The sequence below is a fragment of the Elephantulus edwardii genome, unplaced genomic scaffold (genome assembly GCF_000299155.1).
Source record: "Elephantulus edwardii isolate Elephantulus edwardi_28Jun2011 unplaced genomic scaffold, EleEdw1.0 scaffold00037, whole genome shotgun sequence".
Taxonomy (NCBI): Eukaryota; Metazoa; Chordata; class Mammalia; order Macroscelidea; family Macroscelididae; genus Elephantulus; species Elephantulus edwardii.
The window spans coordinates 18,710,269-18,729,262 of record NW_006399787.1 but is presented as its reverse complement, the minus strand read 5'-3'; positions in this window follow the sequence as shown (position 1 = coordinate 18,729,262).

Here is an 18,994-nt window from a genome sequence, read left to right as displayed (position 1 = left end):
TAAAATGTACTTTTAAATCTAAACAATTTTTAAATTGTTGCAAACAGAAACACAACTGATTTTGTATAATGAGCTTGTGCCCTGCAAACTTGCTAAATTCTACCAGCCTTTTTTTTTCTTTTTAAAAAGTGTGCATTTTAAAAATAATATGACTCCTGTAAGCACGTGGTTCGAATCTACCAGCTGCTCCACGGGAGAAGAATGGGCAATCTCCCCCGCAATTAACTGGCTCTGAAAATTTGCTGGAGGGCCAGCTATGGGTCAGTTCTGACTCAATGGTACATAACAACAATGATGACAGCACTGCACTAGAGCCCTTTTGGCCTAGTGGCAAGAAGCTGTGCTGCAATCCTGAAGGCATGTGGTTCAAATCTACTAGTTGCTCTGTCGGAGGAGGTTGAGTGAGCAATCTCTCCCCATGAGATTAACTAACTCTGAAAACTCATTGGAGGCTCAGCTATGGGTTGGTTCCAACTCAATGGTATACAACATCAACACTGCATTATGATTCTTATTATCAATTTTTATTTAGTTTTATATTTTGACAATTGGTTGTACTGTTAGTTTGCATGCTCCAATGATGCTGGAAGTTATGCCATCAGTATTTCAAATTCCAGAAGGGTCACTCATGGTGGACACATTTCAACAGAGCTTCAAGACTTAGATAGACAAGGTCAGAAGCTGACCCTCTACTTCTGAAATAAAGACCCCTTCAAAACTTTGAGAACAGCAGCAGAAGATTGTCTGATAAAGAGTTAGATCGTGAGACACTCAGGCTGGAAGGTATTCTGAATAAGACTAGGGAAGAATTGTCTCCTCAGAGTGGTAGCTGTTGTTAGGTATTGATGAGTTGATTACAACTCATAGTGACCTTGGCCTATCCTGTGCCATCCTCATGTTCTCTGATATACTTGAGCCATTTTTACAGTCACTACGTTAATCCGTCTTGTTTAGGGTTTTTCTCTCTTACACCGACCACCTTTCCAAGCCTGGTGTCTTTTTTCCAAGGACTAGCCCCTTCTAACAATATGCCCAGAGTATATGATATGAAGTTTCACCATCCTTGCTTTTAATGAGTACCCCGGTTACACTTTCTTCAAGAAATATTTGTCTTTTTGGTAGTCCATGAGCTATTCACTACTCCCCTCAGTACTTTAATCCAGAATAAATCTTTCATCCACTGAAGACAAACAAAATTAAAACAAGTCCACGAGAGTAAAGAACAACCTTAAGTACATCCCAACTGAATTTAAAGAACATCTAAAACTTAAATTGTAAGCATTAAATTAGTCATCAAAGAGCAAATGAGTTGTGGAATGACTTCAAGGACATCAAACATGAAGAACAGTTAAAAAAAAAGGAAAGGAAAGAAAGACAAATATACAGTTAATCCATACAATGCAATTAATGTTAATGAATAAAAATATTCATGAATGATTCAGGGGGGAAAACCCAATACACTTTTTAAATCTTCACACAAATAATAATTTTTAAAAAAATAATAAATAACTAAAATTTTTAAAACTATAACAAGGGAAAGAAAGGAAAAAACCCTCAGATGACAGAAAAGATTGTACAACTTACTTTGGAACATAGAGAAGCTAAAATAAATGATGAAATAAGGGAGATGAACAAGATATTTCAAAGGTCAACACAAGAAAATTAAGCAAAATATTTTAATACAATATGCAAAGAATTGGAGGTAAAAAGCCAATAGGGAAGAGCATGCTCAGCATACCTCAAGCTGAAAGAAGTGAAAGATAAATGTAAGACTTGAGTTACAAGACAGAAAGATTCTATGGGGAAAATACTGAATGACATAAGAAGCATTAAAAAAGATGGAAGGAATATACAAAATCAGTGCACTGAAAGGAACTAGTCACCACCAAACCATTTCAGGAAGTAGCATATTTGTGACTATACAAAGATGTTTGACTGCATAGGTCATAACAAATTATGGGTAACTTTGAGAAGACTAGGAATCTCAGAGCATTTAACTGTGCTTGTACAAAACCTGTGCACAGACCAAGAAGCAGCTCTCTGAACAGAAAGAGGACATTGCGTGGTTTAAAATCAGGAAAGGTGTGCATCAGGGTTACATCCTTTCTCTATACCTATTCAAACTGCATGCTGAGCAAATCAATCAAGACTCTGGGTTCTAAGAAGAATGTGTCATCAGGATTGGAGGAAGACTAATCAACAATTTGAGTTATACAGACAAAACCTGCCTTGCAGAAAGTGAAGAGAATATGAAAGAAACACTTGCAGAAGACTAAAGACTACAGAATTCACTATGGATTATACCTCAATGTGAGCAGAAGACCTGGACTACAGGGCAACATTATGATATATGGAGAAAAGATTGAAGTTGTCAGCAATTTCATTTTACTTGGATCCACAATCTGCACTCACGGAAGCAGCAGTTAAGAAGTCTAAAGATGTATTGCATGGGGCAAATCGGCTGTCTAACACAACTTTAAAATGCCACAAGGAAAAAGAAAAAAGATATTTTAAAAACTAAGAAGTGTGTGATCCAAGCCATAATATTTTTATTACTTCATATGCATTTGAAAGTTAGACAATTAATAAAAATAATGAAGAAGAACTGTTGCTTTTTTTTTTTTTAATTTTTTGTGTGAGTGTACCATCAAATCAGATCTGACTCTTAAAGGAGGAGATTGTCCCTCCTTCCCCGGCAGAGCATCTGGTGGATTCGAACCTTGCGCCTCTGGGATTGTAGTTGCAGATCCTTGCCACTAGGCCACCGGAGCTCCCCTAGAACTGTTGCTTTTGAATTGTGGTGCTGGAGAAGAATATTGAAGATACCTTGTAGTACAAAAAAAGTAAACAGATTTGTCTTAGAAGAAATGCAGCCAGAGTTCTACTTTTAAGCAAACATGATAAGACTGCCTTACATATTTTGGGCATGGTTTCAGGAGGGACCGACCACTCGCTGAAGGACATTCGATTTAGAAAAATAAAGGGTCAGTGAAGGGCACTTACTCCAGTGAGATGGATTACGACTGCGACAATGGACTTAAACACAGCCGAGATGGTCAGGATGGCACGGGTTAGTGCAAGGTTTTGTTCAATTTTGTACAGGGTTGTTGTGAGTCAGAGCCAACTTAATAGCACCTAACAACTTATTTTAAGATTCATCCATTTTGCTCTTTTTTTTAAAAAAAAAACACCCCATGGAGGGTCAAGAGAACTAACAGCTATGTCTTGGAGATGGTGCAGCTGGAGTGCTCTTTGGAGGCAAGAATGATGAGGCTTTCCTTCACATACTTTGGACATATTGCTAGAAGGGGCTATTCCTTGGAGAGGGACATGATGTTGGGAAGAGTGGAGGGTCGACAGAGGAGAGGAAGACCCTCAACCAGGTGGACTGTCATGATGACTGCTGCAATGGGCTCTTGTGTGTCAGGAAGTGTGAGGATGGCGCAGGAAAGAACAGGGTTCAGATCTTTTGTTCACAGGGTCACTATGAGTGATGCTCAACTCAAGGACACCTAACAACAAACAACACCAACATATATAGTTCATTATTTACAACTGCTGCATTACACTTCTGATTGGAATTCTGTATTTCTCCCCTTCATATCCATTCACTACCTCTTTCCATCTGGCTCTGGACTCTGGGAGACTGATCTTCTGGACTTACCTGGGCTCCCTGCCTTCTAGATTCTCACTGTGTTCACCACCTGAGAGCTCTACCAGGGACTGTTGTCAGGTGCTGTCAAGTCAACCACAACTTACAGTGACCCTATATGGCCTGATAGTTAAGAAGTTGTGCTGGCAGCTCAAAGGCAGATGATTCAAATCCATTAGCTGCTCCACAGGAGAAAGATGGGCAATCTCCTCCTGTGTGATTTTTTTAGCCTCTGAAAATCTGCTGGAGGGTCTGCTGTGAGTTGGTTCCAACTCGAGAGTACACAACAGTTATAAGAGGGGGAAAGAGTAGACATTGACATATAACAGCAATATTTGGGTTAAGGTGTTATTGTTAGGTGAGTTGGCTACGACTCATAGTGATTGTGAACAACAGGTCTGAACCTTGCCCTGTCTTGCACTTTCCTAATGATCTCTGTCACACTCAAGCCCATTGCTATAGTCACTATGTCACTGAGAATCTTCCTCTCTTTCACTAACCTTTCCCAACTTGATATAACTTTCTAAGAAATGACCCTTCCTGACAATATGCCTCAAGTATATGACATGAACTTTCATCATCATTGCCTTTAAGGAGCACTCTGGTTGCACTTTCTCCAAGACAGTTTCTTTTGTTCTTTTGAAAGTCCGTAGTCTATTCAATATGCTTCATCACACCACAATTCAAAGGCATCGATTCTTCTTCAGTTTTTCTTATTTTACTGTTCAACTGCCACAAATATATAATGTGATTGAAAATGTCATGGTTTGAGTCAGGCATATCTTAATTTTTTTTTAAATTTACATCCTTGCTCTTTAGAACTTTAAAGAGGTCCTAGAAAGCAGATTTTCTCCAATGCAACATATCTTTTAAATTTTATCCTTTAGGCACTATGAGTGTTGACTGTGGATCCAAATCAAATTAAATTATTGACAACTTCAATATTTTCTCTACCTATCATGATATTGCCTATTGGTCTAGTGAGGAAGATTTTTGTTTTCTTGATTTTGAGATGGCAGCCCATTTTCTTTAAAGCCTGTAGAAGCTATAGTCTTTGATCATCTTCAGTAAGTGCTTCAAATGTTTTCACTTTCTGCAAGCAAGGTTGTGTCATCTGTATAATTAAAGTTATTGATGAGTCTTCCAATCCTGAAGCCATATTCTTCTTTTATAGATTTTCAAATGATCGGTTTAGCATACACATGGAATAGTTGTTGAGAAATTCAATGGATTAGCATATGAGAAGAAACCAGTGGTGGTCTGGTAGAACATGTGGGTAGTTGTCGTCAGGTGCTGTTGAGTAGACTAAGACTCATAGTGACCCTATCTATGAACAACCGATCAAAATATTGCGCTATCCTGTGACATCCTTCTGATCTCCATCATGCTCAAACTCATTGCTACAGTCATTGTGCCAGTCCATCTCATTGAGAGCCTTCTCTTCTTCACTGGCTCTCTACTTTTCTCAGTATGGTATCTTTTTAGAAGGACTAATGCCTTCTGACAACAGAGAAAAGTCGGTGCTTTTGTTTTCCTGGATCTTTCCCTAATGATTTCCAGTTTGTTTGAAGCTGTATAATTTTTTCCCTAAGGCTTCAATGTTTGGTTCTGCCATACACACACCCCCCCCACACACACATTTCTGGATAATTTAGCAAGCTCTTTCCATTTGTCCTTATTGTTAGACCTTGGGATTTATTATCCCTTAATGGTTTTCCTGAACCATGCCTTCCTTGAATCTTAAAATATTCTGTCACTTTTCTGAGTGTTGAAATCAGAAGCAAAGACAACATGAGGATGGCTTAACCTGACATCTATGAACTCTAAAAAGGAAACTGTCCCATCGACAACATTCACCACATAAAACTAATTCCCCTAAGATCAGACATGTCCTCCCACACTTTTGTACACATTTACTTTGGTTCAAAATCCATTGCAGGGACCATATAGACTTGACATAACCATACTCAGTTATGGGGTTTATTAGAGAAGTTAACAAGTTATTTTTCCTATTAACAGCAAGACACATACTTCAGAGATCTTCTCAAATACAATCCTTAATAGGTGACAATCTCTCAGACCAAAGGGACCAAACTCTTTGTTAACTCTGAGTTAACAGACAAATGCAATCCTTCAGTCCAGAGAGCTTCTCATTTAAAAGCAAGATATAATCCCAGAGTTCAGAGAGTGTTTCATTTAATATATGATTCCTGAATCTAGACAGCTTCTCAATCAATGGCAAAATACATCCCTAGTGCAGGAATCTCTATTCCCTAATGATATGCTTATCCATTCTCTGGTTCCTCTTCTTCTAGTGATATATTCTGACTTTCTGTCAGTGAATTTGCTCAATTTAAGGGCAAGACTAGTCAATTCCCTTGTGGTCAGACTAACATGCCATATTTCCATAAGGAAAAAACTAGACATGCAACTGTTGATGATGTAGGCTGGCCAACATGTTTGCAGAGCAGGCAGAACTGAGACAGCTGGATCATATTAAAACCAATGGTCTAGGGGAGTCAAGGTCGTCCAACGGAATGTGGAAATTATAAAACAATATCATTAGTGATGACAATATCTGTGGTGTTAAGACTTTTGAAAAGGGCTTTTCTAGCCATTGCTTAGTGTCTCCATCTCCATCAACTACAGATACATGGTTCATTGTTGATCAGTTTCTTCTACATCAACAGCTATGGGGCCAAGATAAGAAGGAGAGCTGACCAGACTGTGGTGAGGCATAGTCTCATGGAGCCCTGGAGACAGAGCCAGAAGAGTTGACTTGGGTCTGATATGAGATGAAGTTGGTTGGAAGATTGAGAAAATCAGAATAGAAGAATATATTTACAAATCCTATAACTAGTCCAGGAAGCTCTGTAGGCTGATTGGTAAGGAGTGGCACTGCCAACCCAAAGGCAGGCAGTTCACATCCTCCAGTGGCTCCAGCCAGATGCATCTTGTGAGAAAGACGGGCAGTCTCCTTCCATGTGATTTGCAGCTTTTGAAAACCTGCTGAAGGGTCAACTATGAGTCAGTTCCGACTCCACAGCATATAACAGCAATATCTGATCTAGAATATATAAAGAGCTTTTACAATTCAATACTATAAAAGACAACCCAGTTTAAAAATAGGCAAAGAATAGAATAAACATTTGTCAAAAAAAGATATACAAATGACCAATAAGCACATGAAATGACATTCAGTGCCTGTCATTGTTGTTGTTGTTCAGTGACTTAGAATCAAGTATCCATAGTAACCATAAGAAGAACAAATCTGAACCCTGTGCCATTCTCACAATCTGACATACCTGAACCCATTGGAGCAGTTACTGTGTCAAGCTATCTAGTTGAGGGGCTTACTTTCTTTTGTTGACCCTGCACTTTTATTTTTTTCTTTAATTGGGATTTTAATGAAAGTTTATAGAGTACTTGAATTTCCATTTACTCATTGTTGCACATTTTCCTCCCTGCCTGTCCCCCAGACCCTCCACTTTTCTAAGCATGATGTCTTTCTTCAAGGAATAGCCTTTCCCAACAACATGCCCAAAGTATGTGAGATGAAACTGTCAGCTTTGCCTCCAACAGAGTCCTCTGGTCACACTTCCTCCAAGACATATTTGTTTGTTCTCTTGGCCATGCGTGAGATCGTCAGTCCTCTTCTCCAACACCACAGTTCAAAGCCGTCAATTCTTCTTCTGTCATCCTTATTCATCGTCCAGCTCTCTAATGCATAGCAAGTGATTGAAAAGACTATGATCTGAATCAGAGACACCTTAGTCCTCAAACTCACATCGTTGTTTCTCAACAATTTGGAGAGGCCCTTGACTACAGATTTTCCCAGTGAAATATGTCTCCTGATTTCCTGACTGCTGGTACTGAGGGTGTTGACTGGATCTGAAGAAGATAAAATTGTTCACCATTTCAATCTTCTCTCCATCTATCATGATGTTGCCTATTGGTGCAGTGGTAAGAATTTCTGTTTTCTCTCTGCTGCTCCATATTGAAGGCTATAATCTTTGATCTTCTGGAGCATGTGCTTCAAGTCCTCCTCAGTTTCAGCAAGCAAGGTTGTGTCATCTGTGTAATATTCAACATGCCATTGTTTTGTGTCATTGAGTCTCCTGCGACTCAAAGCGATCCTAAGTACAACCACTCTGAAGTCTGTCCTGTCCTGAGCCAGTCTCATTGACTCCGACGCATCCACCCCCATTGTCCCGATTACTGCATCAGTCCATCTTTTCCTCTGTCTTCTCTGCTGCCCCTCCACGCTTCTGAGCACAACGTCTTGAAAATCAAAACCACAATGAGTGGTGGTGCATCATATCCAGCAGCCAACCAGTTGTCATTAAGCTGACTCCAACTTCTGGCAACACAATAAGTGTCAGAGAAAAACTTGTTCTACAGGGATTTTTGCAGGTGGAAATTTGACACTAAATATGGAACATTAAAGACAAATTGACACCTTTAAAGTATTTTGGTGAAGAGTATAGAATATCCCATGGACTGCCAAAAGAACAAACCAACCGTCTTGGAGAAAGTACAACAGGATGCACTTAGAGGTAAGGATAATGCAACGTCACCTTAAATACTTTGGCATGTTGTCAGGATGCCCCCATCCTTGGAGAAATACATCATCCTGGGAAAAGCAGAGGTTCTGAGAAATAAAGGAAGACCCTCAATGAGATGGACTGACAGAGAGTCTACAACAATGGCCTGGAGCATGGTGGAGGCTGTGAGGATACTGCCAAATAGAACAAGTTTTTGATCTATTGTTCATAGGGTAACTGTGAATCATGGTTGATTTGGCAGCAACTAAACTAACAACAGGATTTCCAAACACTCATTTTTCAAAAGTAGGTATTTGACTGTGTGGATCATAACATCCTGATGCTGACTCTAAGAGAATGGAAATCCCAGAACACTTGATCGTGCTAATGAAAAACCTATACTTGGACCAAGAGGCAGCTGTCAGAACAATGCAAAGAAACACTGGTCATGGTTCGAAATCGGGAAGGGCATATGCCAGCGATGTGTCCTGTCTCCATACCTTTTCAACCTGTATGCAGAACAGATTATCTGGGAGGCTGGGCTCTATGAGAAGTGTGATGTCAGGATTGGAGGAAGAATCATCAACAATCTGCATTATGCAGACGACACAACCCTGTTTACTGAAACTGAGGAGGATCTGAAGCACTTGCTGTGGAAGGTCAGGGACTGCAGTGTTCAGTATGGATTAAGACTCAATGTCAAGAAAACAAAGATTCTCGCCACTGGGCTGATTGGCAGCACCATGATGGATGGTGAAGAGATTGAGATTGTTCACAGTTTTGGTTTGCTTGGCTCCACAATCAACAATCTTGGCACCAGCAGCCAGGAAATTAAAAGAAGTATTGTGATGGGGAAATCTACAGTTAGAGACCTCTCTAAAGTACTGAAGTGCAACGATGTCAGTCTGGAGACTATATTTTTGTTTTAAACCTAAATCTAGGATAGTTAAATAATACAAGGACTGTGCTTACTACTCTATACCACCATATACACTCTCTGAGAATGTCTTTGGGAACTACAACTAGGGGGAAGCTAGCAATCTCCAAGAGTATACTTCTTTTCAAGGATGAAAGTTCCATACGTTTTTGTTTTAAATTGGCCATTAGGAAACAAAGAGTCAAATTTATGGCTCATTTTCAATAATTGTGCAAGATCCAATGGACTGTGTTCCTGATACATACCATGGTCTTTGCAATCACATGCTATGCATCAGAGAGCTGTACTATGACTATGGATGATAGAATTGATGCCTTTGAGCTGTGGTGCTGGAGAAGAGTATTGAATATACCATGGACTACTTAGAGAGTGAACAGGTTTGTCCTGGAGAGGGTGAAGCCAAGCTGCTCCTTGGAGGCAAGGATTCTGAAGCTTCGTCTGACATACCTTGGACATGTTGCAAGGAGGGACCAGTCTTGGAGCGGGAGGTCATGGTTGGGAGGGTGGAAGGACAGCACAGGAGAGGAAGACCCTTGATGAGATGAATTGATTCAGTGACTGGGGAATGGAGGTAGGTATGTCAGAGATAGTGTGAATGGTACAGGTTAGGACAGAGTTTAGGGCTATTGTACATAGGGTCGCTCTGAGTTACAGACAACTCAATGGCACATAACAACAACAACAACAACAACAGATAGCTAAGCCTTTCTTTCTCCTGATGTGTCTCCAGGTGAACTCTAACCTCCAATTTTTTTTTGGTTAGCAGCTAAGTATGTTAACTATTTGTGCCACCAGGGATTTAATGGCAATCCACCCCATCCACACACCCCTCCCTCTTTTTGTTATTCTTTTCTCACTTGATTTAGCAACCTAGTAAAACATCAATTGACCATGTTGATTTAGTCTTCCAAGACACATTTGCTTGTCTTTTTGGCCATCCACGACATAGTCACTATTCTTCACAACCACCATGATTCAAGGTCATCAATTCTCTTTGCATCTTCTTTATTCATTGTCCAGCTTTACATGCTTTTGAAGTGATTGAAAATAACTTGCTTTGAGACAGGCAAATTTTAGTCTTTAAAATGACACACTCTTCAGCATGGTAGAGAGGCCCTCGACAGCAGACTTGTCCAACGGGATACACCTTTTGATCTCTTGACTGCTGATTCCATGGGTAGCCCAAGTAAACAGAAATCACTGACAACGTCAACCTTTGCTCCGTTTGTCACGATTTTGCCTGTTAGTCCCATTGACCCTAGATAGACATGTGAGTTTTGAAATAGAAAAGTGTGAGTCCTACTTTGTTCTTCTTTGTCAAGACTGCTTTTGCTATTTGGGAGCATTTTGCAGTTCCATATAAAGCAGAGGGTTAGCTTTTTCCATCTCTGCATAAGGTTAACAATTGAATGATACCATTTAAGTTCATAGTTTAAGTATGAAAAGGTCTAGACGTCTCCTTGACACGTGGGCAGCCACTTCTTCTCTCTGGATCTCTGCTTGTGGAGGAATCCCATCGTCAAAGGAGCTCTGTGACATCTGAAAGCCAGCGGGAAGAAGCCTTTCCAGGACACTTTCCTCCCTCACGTCAGTTAACTCTTGTCTATAATGGAACCTGGATGCAGGGTTTGGACATTTAATTCTTTCCAGTTACGGCTGAAATAGTATTTTCATTCTCCACTCTAATTTTCAAGGACTTGCGATTTTCTGAGACCATTATCATTTGGGTTGGGATTTTTCTCAGTTTAGATGTAATTAGGTTGGGGAATTCCATCTGCAGGTCTGAGAGTTAGAAGGGTCTCTCTAGACCCATTTGGAACCTAAGTGCTCAATAAATATTAGTCTATAAATAGCCATAAGCCTCTGTGCACCAAGCAACTAGCTGTTAATTATAGAAGGAAAAACCTATTAGAAATGCAAGAAGTTTACAAAAAAAGCAAGTGGAATGTTTTGGTATGCTTCTTTCATAATTAGTCAGAACTCTTGTCATCACTGTTGCATTGGACCCTCCAGTGTGTTTCTAAGGCTGTAAATAACATTAGAGAGGAGATTGTCCATCTTTCTCGTGTGGAATAACTGGTACATTTGAACCTCCAGAGGGACGTGGCCTTTGGGTCAGCAGCTCCATTTAGTTAAAAGTAGGGATTTTTGGGGGACGTGCTGGTGGCCTAGTGGCAAGAAGCTGCTTGGCGCTGCCAATCCTGAAGGTACGCAGTTCAAATCTACCAGCTGCCCCGGCGGGCAGTCTCCTCTCCTGTGAGCTGGAGGGTCAGCTAGGGTTGGTTCTGACTCTATGGTACACAACAACAACAACAACAAGAAGTGAGCTCTAGTGACCTAGTGGTGAAACTGCATTGCAATCCTGAAGGCACACAGTTCAAATACACCAGCTGTTCCATGGGAGAAGGATGGGCAATCCCCTTCTGGTGGTTAAATTACCTCAGAAAACGAGCCGAAGGGTGAGCTATGGGTCAGTTTGGACTCCATGGTACACAACAACAACAACTGTTGGTGTTATGTTCATCAAGTCAGAACTGACACATAACTGCCCCTCCAACAGGTTTTCAGAGGCTATAAATCGCATGGGAGGAGATTGCCCATCTCTCTCCCACTCAGTCAGAACTAGGCAGTTTTTAAAAATAAGAAACATGAGTACTATCATGAAAAAAATACCACACAAAACATACCATTGTAAAAATTTTTTGGAATAGAGAATACACTCTTCTACCTTGTGATCATGACATATTTCTTAAAAAAGATAATCAATCCTGTTGAGATTTGCTTCAATATCGTATGAGGGATAGAAATAAGACTCACCAAGTTGATAATTAATGGAAACTGGTGATGGGGACATGGAATTTCTTGCACTCTTTGGTGCGTATTTGAAACTTGTCAGCATTAAATGTTTTCATATAATCAGCCTTACACTTGGTGAGATGACTAATGCTATGTACCAACTTGACTAGGTTATGATTGTCAGACGTTTGGCAGACACGATGTCATTAATGACCTTCCAGTCCTGTGCTGGCCAGAGAAGCTCATTGGTTGGCAGAGGAGTTTCACTGGGGGTGTGACCTACCTCTCATCTAAGTGAATGTCTGTGAAGACTCACTTTCTCTAGAACCTGCTCTCGTCTCCTCCCCAGATCTCTGGTTCTTGGGTCACAAGCCTGCAGCCTGATCTGCAGAGTTTAGATTTGCCAGATCATGTGGGCTCTGGTGGTGTAGTCTGTAGGGAGTTGTGCTGCTGATCCAAACGTGGCCTCTCTGGCAGTGGGAGTGGGGATGATTGAGTGTCCACGCCTCCACCTGGTAGGGGGAATGGGGACAGGTGGCCTGCTCCACTTGGTAGGGGGGATGGGACAGGTGGCCTCCTCCACTTGGTAGGGGGGATGGGACAGGTGTCCTCCTCCACTTGGTAGGGGGGATGGGGACAGGTGGCCTCTTCCACTTGGTAGGGGGGATGGGACAGGTGGCCTCCTCCACTTGGTAGAGGGAATGGGGACAGGTGGCCTCCTCCACTTGGTAGGGGGGAGGGGACAGGTGGCCTCCTCCACTTGGTAGAGGGAATAGGGACAGGTGGCCTCTCTGGCATTTCAAATCCATTAGTGGCTCCTTGGGAGAAAGCTGAGCAATCGCCTGCTTGATTTGCAGCCTCCAAAAACCCACTGGAGGGTCAGCCATGAGTTGATCTAACTTGAGGGCAGTGAGTTGGGAATTTTGGTTTGGCTTTGTGGGGGGTTTTTTTGAGAAACTTTGTAAGCCAGACTGCCATGTGACCTGAAGATTTTGAGTTTCTCGGCCTTTGACCCCAGAGAACCAGTAGAGGGCTTTTGCCCACTACCTGACCAATGGGTGTAGGATTTGCCAATTCTCACGAATGTGTGAACCATGTCTTTTAAGTAAACTTTTCTCTACATATTTATATACAAGCTGCACTGGGTTTATACTTGGCCACAAAGAAAATTTCTCTAAAGATGTGAAAGTAAAGGCTTAATTGAGCTACAGTTTCTGATGGTAATCTAATAAAGTTAGTAAAAAAGAATCCAAAATTCTAATTATGTTGAAATTAAGCAGCACAATCAAATAACTCCTTGGGTAGAAGAGGAAATCAAAGCTGAAATTAAAGATGATCTAGAAGATAATAAAAGGAGCATTGCCCTTCACCCATCCATTCATTCAGTATTTATCAAGCACTTACTGAGCCTGGAGGAGCTCTGGTGACGTGGTCTATGGTAAATCTGGCTGCAAACCCAAAGACTGCACCTCTCTAACAGTTGAAATCTACACGGAAAAAGATGGCCGGGTCTCCTCTTGTGATTGACAGCCCTGAGATCCAATGGAGCAGGAACTGACTTCTTGGCACTGAGTTGGTTTTTTTGTTTTGTTATTTTTTTTTATTATTATTATTATTATTATTATTACATTTTATTAGTTTCAATGAACATTCACAGGGATTCTGGGCTTTAACTCCTTCATTGCCGCACCATTCTCTCCACCCTCCTCCCCAGTTTGTTCTTCTTCCCCGCCATCCGAATGTCTGTTTTAATTGTCCAATTTGGCACTGAGTTTTATACGAGCTTCACTATGTAACTGTTCTGGCTCAGGAACAGACAGAGAGGTGACCAGGCTTCATCCCCACGGAGTGTACATTCTCATGACGTGGATTTAAAAAACAACACACACACACACACAAACCAAAACAAACAAAACCCCACAAGCAAACTTGAGCATCATGCAGTGATATGTGCTGTCCAGACCAAGCAAACTACGCATGGACAGTCCCCCTGGGGGAAGCCAGGTGGGGCTGGCTAATTTAGGTCAGGTGCTCAGAGAAGATCTCCTGTAGGAGGTGATTAGAAGAGGATCGGGTAACCAGCCCTGGTAAGTTAGACAGAGGTGGTTGGTGTGTCTGAGCCCCAGGCTGGTCAGAGTCTGTGCTCCCCACATTGCTGGCAGCAAGTCCAGGGACTCAACCAGGGCCATTCTTTTTTTTTTAAATTTTATTATTTTTTGTGTGAGTGTACCGTCAAATCAGATCTGACTGGTACAGGAGGAGACTGCCCCTCCTTCTCCGGCAGAGCATCTGGTGGATTCGAACCGTGCGCCTCTGGATTGTAGTTGCAGCTCCTTGCCACTAGGCCACCAGAGCTCCCCCACCAGGGCCATTCTGAGAGAAGAGGCGTCTTTGGGGAGAGGATAATGCAGATTGTAACCCAGGCTGACTCTGGTCACAGCCGGGAAGCAGGTGCATGCTGCCTGGGCACAGCGATGTGTATGGAGTCACTTGACACTTCTCTGGGTAGCACTGACATCAGCACCCTGGCTAGGAGTTCAGTGGGTGGTTCTGTCTCTGTTTGGAACAGAGTACAGTATAGGTTTCTCTCTCTCTCTGCTTATATGTGTGTATATATACATATATAAACACACACATATATGTGTGTGTGTATATATACGTATATAAACACACACACGTGTGTGTGTGTGTGTATGTATTTATTTATTCATTCATTCATTCATTCATTCTTCTGAGTCAGCCAATTCATTTTGATACAGTGACTCTGTGTACTCCTTCCATCTTCTTTTAATCCTTCCTGGATCATTCAGTATTCTGCCTATACCATCTTTAGGTGTTACAATTCAAGGCTTGAATTTGTTCTTAAGTTCCTTCAACTTAAATGCTGAGCAAGTTCATCCCTTTTGATTTTCTGACTCCAGCTCTTTGCACATTTCGTTATAGTACTTTGGTTTTTCTTCCCAAGCTGCCCTTTGAAATATCTTTTCAGCCCCTTAACTTTATGATTTTTCCCTTTGCTTTGGCTTCTGTGTTTCATCGACCAAGTAAAGGCATTTGACTGTGGATCACAACAAATTGTGGTTAACCCTGAGAATGGGAATCTGATTGTGCTAATGTAAAACCTATACCTGGACCAAGAATCAGTCATTATAACAGGCAAGAAAACACTGCATGGTTCTAAATTAGAAAACAGTGTGTCAGGGATGTTTCCTGTCTCTATACCTTTTCAATCTATATAACAGATCATTCCAGAGGTTGAACTTTAAGAGGAGGAATGTCACAACAGGATTAAAGGGAAACTGATCAACAACCTGTGTTATACAGATGACATAACCTTGCTTGCTGAAACTGAAGTGGGCCTGAAGAATTTGCTGCAGAAAGTCAAGGATTGTAGTCTGCAATAGGCATTGAAGCCCAACATCAAGATAACAAAAATTCCCACTGCTGGGAAACACCATGATAGATGGAGAAGAGATTGAGGTTGTTAACAATTTCAGCTTGCTCAGTTCTACAATCAGCTCTCTTGGCACCAGCAGTCAGGAAATCAAAAAAAGAATTGTATTAGAAAAATCTGCTGTCAGGAACCCCTCCAGAGTGCTGCAGAGTAATGGTGTCAGTCTAGAGACTAAAGTACACCAGGCCATAGACTTTGTGATTACTTGCTCTGCATCATAAAGCTGGACAATGGCAAAGATGACAGAAGAAGAATTGATGTTTTTAAATCGTGGTTCTGGAAAAAAGTATTGAACATACCTTGGACTGCCAACAGAACAAACAGGTCTCTCTTGGAGAGCATGAAACCAAGCTGCTCCTTGGAGGAAAGGAATTTGAAGCACCATCTCGCATACTTTGGGCATGTGGCCAGGAAGCAGCAGTCATTAGAGATGTCCTTCACCAAGGAAGATTCTGGATGAGATAGATTGACACAATAACTGGAGTTAATAGAGGTGTGTGTGTCAGGGACAGTGAGATTGGCTCCGCATAGAGCAGATGTCACAGCTATTATACATAGGGTTGCTATGAGTCGGAGTCAACTTGATGGCCACACCATCACCACCACCCCTAACCCCCCCACCCCCCACACACGTTAGGCTCTGTCGAGTTCATATCAACTCCATGTACAACAGATCTGAAGCCTGTTTTATCCCGTACCATCCTCACAATCTCTGACATACTCGAACCCACAGCAGCAGTCACTGGGGCAATCCGTCTTGGTAAGGGTCTTCCTCTCTTTCTTCAACCCTACACCTTTTCAAGCATGATGTCCTTCTCCAAGAAATAGCACCTTATAACAACATGTTTAAAGTATGTGAGACAAAGCTTCACCATCCCTCACTCTATAGAGCACCACGGTTGCACCTTCTTCAAGACATACTTGGTTTGTTCTCTTGGTCATCAATTAGATGTTCGGTACTCTTCTTCAACACCACAACTCAAAGGCATAATTCTTCTTCTGTCATCCCTATTCATTTCCCAGCTCTCAGATACATAGGAAGTGATTGAAACACTACAGATACTATATACTATAGATACTATATACTCACTCTTTGTTCCTTATATGTTGTTGTTGTTGTTGTTATGTGCTGTTGTGACTCAAACAGCCCTAAACCCTGCCCTATCCTGTATCAATCTCATTGTCTCGGACACACCTATCCCCATTACTCCAGTCACTGAATCAATCAATCTCATCGAGGGTCTTTCTCTCCTGTGCTGTCCCTCCACTCTCCCAAGCATAACGTCCCTCTCCAAGGACTGGCTCCTCCTTGCAACAAGTCCAAAGTATGTCAGATGAAGCTGCAGAATCCTTGCCTCCAAGTAACAGCCTGACTTCATGCTTTTAGGACGAACCTGTTTGTTCTCTTAGCAGTCCATGGTATATTCAATACTCTTCTCCAACACCACAGCTCAAAGGCATCAATTCTCCTTCTATCATCCGTAGTCATTGTCCAGCTCTCTGATGCATACCAATTGATTATGAAGACCATGGCATATATCAGGCACATCTTAGTCTCCAGACTGAGGTTGTTGCTCTTCAGTATTTTAGAGAGGTCTCTAACCATAGATTTTCCCATTGTAATATGTCTTTGAATTTCCTGGCTGTTGGTGCCAAGAATATTGATTGTGGAGCCAAGCAAACTGAAGCTGTGAACAATCTCAATCTCTTTGTCATCCATCATGATGCTGCCAATTTTCCCAGTGGTGAGAATCTCTGTTTTCTTAATATTGATCCTCGATCCATATTGAAGGCTGCAGTCCCTGACCTTCCACAGCAAGCACTTCAGGTCCTCCCCAGTTTCAGCAAGCAGAGTTGTGTCATCTGCATGATGCAGATTGTTGATGATTCTTCCTCCAATCCTGATTGCAGGATTATATTATCATATATATCATATAAATATAAATCATATATATAATATCTATATATATCATATTGTCATATATTATTATATTATCATAGAGCCCAGCCTCCATGATAATCTGTTCTGCATAAAGATTGAAAAGGTATGGAGATAGGACACATCCCTGGCGTACACCCTTCCTAATTTTGAACCATGTGGTGTTACCCTGCTCTGTTCTGATGACTGCCTCTTGGTCCAAGTATAGGTTTCCCATTAGCACGATCAAGTGTTTTGGGATTCCCATTCTTCTCAGAGTCAGCCAGTTTGTTATGATCCACATAGTCAAATGCCTTTGCATAATCAATGAAACACAGATATACATTCCTCTGGTACTCCCTGCTTTCAGCCAAGATCCATCTAATATTAACTATGATATCCCCAGTACTACAACCCCTTCTAAACCCAGCCTACATTTCTGGTAGTTCTTTGCTGCTGTGCTGTTCCAGTCATTTTTTAAAAATCTTCACCAGAATTTTGCTTGCATGTGAGATCAATGATGTTGTTCGTTAATTTCCACACTCTGTCGGATCACCTTTCTTTGGAATGGGAACAAATATTGATCTCTTCCAGTCAGTGGGCCAAGTGGTTGTCCTCCAGATTTCTTGGCACAACTTGGTGAGCACGTCCAGGGCAGCACATAATGTTCCTTATATACATTATGAAAATGAGATCCACAGACAGGAATGGATCTCAAAGAGCAAGCAGGAGGCTCCAGTGTCCATGTGATAAGCAAGCTAAAATACCCACCTGCCCATAATTTCTCCAATTCTGAGAGCATGAGAAGAGAAAGTTAGAATGGGAACTGAAGGCCAGACACCGAGGTCATTCATGCTCTGGAAAAACACTGGAGCCTAGGTGATAACCCTAACCCACCACATTGCCCTCCACCCCATGGTGAAACTGCAGACTCGGGAATATATCTTTTGTTGTTGTTGTTGTTAAGTGCGGTCGAGTCACAGGCGACTCATAGAGACCCTGTGAGGAGAGGCCTCAACACTTGTGTGTCTTTCATCCTCTCTCCAAGTTTATAGGGTTTCCGGAGGCAAGCTATTATGGAAGGGGATGCCACTCCTGCTTCCAAGCTTGTTTTAATCGGGGAGCTCCACCCCACTCTCTGTCCGTATTGGGTAACTAACCATTAACGCATTTGACACATCAGTGTCACCGTGTTCAGCCTCACAGAAACCACAAGTGACCACGGTACAGCAAGTGTACACACCAGGGCTATACAACCTAGAGGAATGTTTGAACAAAAACAATGAAAAACAGGCCCAAAGGCCGCGGATTAAAAGTCACCCACCTTTGGCTTGGTAGCATTGCCTTCTGTCCACTGGGCCAGCTGATCTTTCTCTATGTTGATGTTATTGTTGTTAAGTGCCGTTGAGTCACAGGTTACTTATAGTGACCCTATGAAGGAAAGCCCTCAACACTTGTGTGTCTTTCATCCTCTCTCCAGGTTCATAGGGTTTCCGGAGGCAAGCTATTACAGAAGTGGGCACCACTCCTGCTTTCAAGCTTGTTGTTATTCGTTGCCATCAAGTTGATTCCACTCTTGGTGCTCCATGGTGTTTTCTTGGTTATAATCTTAATAGAAGCAGATCACCAGGCCTTTTCTTGTGCGGTGCTGCTGAGTGCGTTCAACCAGATCAGCACTTGATCGCACACCCTT